The 4691-nt window shown below is 39.8% G+C and overlaps 1 pseudogene; it reads left to right on the forward strand.

Annotated features, from left to right (window-relative positions):
• The first annotated feature begins 309 nt into the window (after positions 1-309).
• Positions 310-2347, forward strand: LOC103745697 (annotated as a pseudogene).
• Positions 2348-4691: the final 2344 nt, after the last annotated feature.

A 4691-nucleotide genomic window follows, 5' to 3' on the forward strand; every position in this document is an offset into this window, starting at 1 on the left:
GCTTTTCTAGTCCAAACTTCCAAAGTCTTCCACATTCCTCCAAAAATTAACATGGTCAGGTTCTTCACAGCAACACACCACTCCTGGGACCAACTTCTGTATTATTACTTTTCTATTGCTGTGATAAAACACCATGACCAAGGACACTTACAGAAGGAAGAGTTTATCAGGCTTACAGTTCCAGAGGAATAAGAGTCTGTCATGGAATCTGTGAGAGGCAGTTGCAGCAGAAAGCTGAGCACTCACATCTTCAAGCATGAAGCAGAGAGAAAAACTTGAAATGGGGCAAGGCTAAAGCCACACCCAGTGATGAGCAAGGCCGTACCTCCTAAGCCTCCCAAAGCAGCACCACTAACTGGGGACAGGGTACCATTCAAACCAAAACAGAGCCCAATTCACAGAAAGGAAAATACAAACAGACACAAGGAAAAAACTGCTATGCTTTAAAGTTCAAAAGTGAAAACAAACATAACCATATACTTTATCTACCTCAGTACTCAGTTATTAAGGTTGTCCCTTGATGAACATTTTGAGAGAAATCTATCAGAGTCTTTCAAATTGAAATAGATCTTATGCTTTTAACCATAAAACTTCATTAATATTCTATAAAAAATTAAATATTTCATTTTTATTTTATGTTTATGAGTGTGTTGCCTGAATGTAGGTACACCCATGTTGTGCAATGCCCACAGATGTCAGAAGAGGGCATCAGATTCTCCTGGAACCAGGGTTACAGATGGTTGTTAACTGCCATGTGGGTGCTGGGAATTGAACCCAGGTCCTCTGCAAGAGCAGCCAGTGCTCTTGACCACTGAGCCATTGCTACAGCCCCTAAAAAAATATTTAAACAGGGCCAGAGATATGGTTCAGTGGGTCAAAGGCATTTGCCACTGATCATGATGGCCTGAGTTCAATCCTCAGGACCCACATGGTGGAAAGAAAGAGCCAACTGCCTCAAGTTGTCCTCTGACTACCACATGTGCTGTGGCCTGCACATGCGCACATGCACGCACATGCACACATACACACACACGCACACACACAAATAAATAAAATTAATAAGACATATTAAGATGTAACAAGACATCCATGAAATGAAAAACTAAAAACAACTTATACACCTATTGGTATGGGGCTAATTAAGAAATTTATTATAATTGATGAGACTAGTTAAAATGAATATACATATAAATCATAGGTTGGAGGTAGTCCAGTGGTTAAAAAGAATGAGTTATACAAAAACTGACATGGAAAGATGTCTAAGACACACAAATAAGTCAACCTTTAATACATATAACCTGATATCATATACAAACATGCACACATTTACTCATTTATCCATTCAACAAAAACAAAACTAGCACGTATTGCATGCCAAGAACATTTCTATAAAGAGATAATGTGGGAGCCAAAGAAACAATGTTGGGAGTCACCGCGGCTCCTGGAGGCCTGTGAGAGGTCGGTGGTGGGGCCAGTGGCAGCTATTCCTGCCTGGTGGCCACACCACACTGAAGACACATCGCGCTGTCACCCGGCTACCTGAGCCGGAAGAGCTTGGGCATCCAGGAGCAGCTGGACACCGAGCTCCTCCTCTACTCCGAGAGTCTTTCGGGTGTGCCTATTGCATATGATAACATCAAAGTTGTGGGTGAACTAGGAGGTATTTATGATGACCAAGGACACATTCATCTTAACATTGAAGCAGATTTTGTTATTTTCTGCCCTGAACCAGGTCAAAAGTTAGCAGGCACAGTTAATAAAGTGCCTTCTAGTCACATTGGCTGCTTAGTACATACCCATGTGTTTTAATGCCTCCATGCCTGAGCATATGTTGTTTGAGTAGTGGCAAACCTTGGAGATAAATGTGGGTGATGAACTGGAATTTGATATATTTCACTTAGATTCAGATTCTGCTGGAATAGCTTGCATTCGAGGAAAACTACATACTGAGAGTTTATAGTTCAAGAGCTCTGTAGTTTCTGAAGACGTAGTGGAAACTGGTATTGAAGAAGTTGTTGAAAAAATTCATAGAAGAAAAAGAAAAAAAAGAAAGACTCAGAAACATATTAAACAGTTGATGGTGCACAGCGCTGGCAGATTGTGCAGATGTCGCTGTAGAGGAAGAAGCGGACCTACGGAATGGTGATCAAGTGAACAGCATCTGCAAGGAAGAGCCAAAGAAGAAGAAGGAAAAGAAGAAAAAGCACCAGGAAGGCCAGGACCCTGTTGTCCAAGCCAGTGACTCCAGTGGCTACCAAACTGACCATAAAAAGAAAAAAAGAAAAGAAAACACAGTGAAGAGGCTGACCTGACCTTGGCTCCAGAGTCACCTAAGAAGAGAAAGTAATCGTCTTTGTCAGTTGTTAAAATATTTACACACAGTGAATAAATAGATGTTCTGATTGTACGAGAGGACGGTTGTGTGTACCAGAAGTTCACAAAACAGGAATGCTTGGTTAACAATTGGAATGGTTTGTACCAAAATCACAAAACTGACTGAATGAATTTGGGTTATACCAATATTATTAAAGTGCTGTTTTATTACATACCATATAAATGGCAACAACTGCTCTCGCTCTTGACTTAGATTCTTCCAGGTGCTGCACTCTAACATAGTTTTTACATTCTCAGTATTTGTTATTTACATCATTCTAAGAAACTAAATTTGGGAGGTTTGCTTTCTCTTTTTCTAGTAATAGATACTTGGTTTTACGTTTTTGTTGTTGCTGGTTTTTTTTCATTTTTTATCAAATTCTTATGAATTTCATGCAATATATTTTGAATTTAGATACCCTCCCCCATCTGCACTCTTACTACCCCCCACCAAATTTCATGTACTCTGTTTTATATATATATATGAAATTTATTAAGGCCCATAGAGTCGAACTTGTGTCCCCCAAATGCCCTTCGGTATGGGTCTGTCCATTGGGAAATGTTCAACCTAGCAAGATTCTCACCCTTAAATGAGACTGATTCTCCCCTCTAAGTAACCAGTAGTTTCTCAGATAGGGTAGGTTTCTTACCCACTTCCCTACATCCATGCTTGGATTTTCTCTGTCTCAAACTTACATGGGACTTGTGCATGCTGTCAACATTGCTATATGTTCATATGAGTAACTGATCAGCTGTCTAGAAAACTCTTTCCCTGTGATTATCCACCACCTCTGGGTCATCTTTAGCCCCCTCTTCCATAGTGATCCCTCAACCTTGGGAGGCAGGTGTCCTATTCAGGGAAAAGCACTTTGCAGCTTCTTGTTCTCTGCATGTGGGCCAGTGTAGTTCTTTGTGTTAATCTGCATCTGCTGTATAAGAAAGCTGCTCTGGTGAGAGTTGAGAGATGCATTCATTTTGGGTATAACAATAAGTCATTAGGAGTCGGTTTAATACTATAACTATTTAGTAGAAAACTAGTATTGGGCTCTCCCCTATGCCTTGTGACCTGACTAGCCTCAGGTTTCTAAGCCTGATATCATTCTCAGTGTGGACTTCATCTTAAATCAAAGTAGAGAGTGTCTACAAATGGGCAAATGAATTGAACTTCCCATGCCAGACATTTTTATTGTCTTTTACTGAAAAGCAGACATAGTGCTAACATCGGTTCAATGTTAAATCAGGAGTAAATTTTGCCAGCGGTGTATCTCGACGTAACCTACAGGATACAGACAAGTGGCAACAGTTCAGGATGGTAAGTAGATATGCCCAACAGTGGAAAAGTGCACTGCAGGCCAGCATCCTTTTGAAGAGTCAATTTCAGGTGGGTATCAGGTCTCCGAACTATAACTAGTTCAAATTGAGATGTGTTGTCAGTATAAAACATTTAAAGATGTACAGAAATAAACAAAAACCAAAGAATGGAAAATAGCTTAATATTTTATATTGATGAAATTGCAGCATTGCTATGATGATTTAAATAAAACATTTTTAGGGTTCTTTTGGTTTATTTTTTCCACAAAGGTTATAGAGTGTACAAGGCTCACATTACCTTTCTTTGGACAGTGCTATTTAAATGAAAATACAGTTGACAAAGGGTTGAAACAAGATACACTGTTAGAATTTAATGTAACATACCAAGAAATGTTACAATAAATGCTTCCTTCACATTTAAGAAAAAAGGGGGAGAGGGGCAATAAACAAGAAAATCAACTTAAGCCCAAAATAATTCAGAGGATGAATTAGAATTGTGTCTTTTCTACAACAAATTACCACATCTTTAGTGCCTTAAGCAATACAATGTATAATCTCACAAGTCTATACATCAAAAGTCCAACCCAACTCTCACATAGAAATGGCTGCATTCCTTTCTGGAGGCTCTAGGAAAAAAGCTATTTCATCACCCCTCTGAGATCTAGCTAGAGTGCAGTTCCTTATGGTTGTGGGTCTGTGGCTCCCATTTCTTCACTGGCTGTCACAGAGGACCCACCTCCCTTTCTAGAGGCCACCTGCATCCTCTAGCTAGTGTCCCTTCCTCTACCTTCAAAGTCACCAATGTGGGTCAAATAAATCTCATAGCTTGCATCTCTTGTCCTGTCTCTCCACTTTACAGATGTGCATGACTAAGTTGAATATTTTCACAGGTTTCAGGGATGAGGCCATGGACAACTTGGTTAGTGAGGGAACACTGAGAATAAATATGCTATGATGAATATCAAAATGGTGATAAGCAAAAAGTGCATGAGAAGAATGCCAATGTA

The sequence above is a fragment of the Nannospalax galili genome, unplaced genomic scaffold (assembly GCF_000622305.1).
Source record: "Nannospalax galili isolate Female #2095 unplaced genomic scaffold, S.galili_v1.0 scaffold162, whole genome shotgun sequence".
Lineage (NCBI taxonomy): Eukaryota > Metazoa > Chordata > Mammalia > Rodentia > Spalacidae > Nannospalax > Nannospalax galili.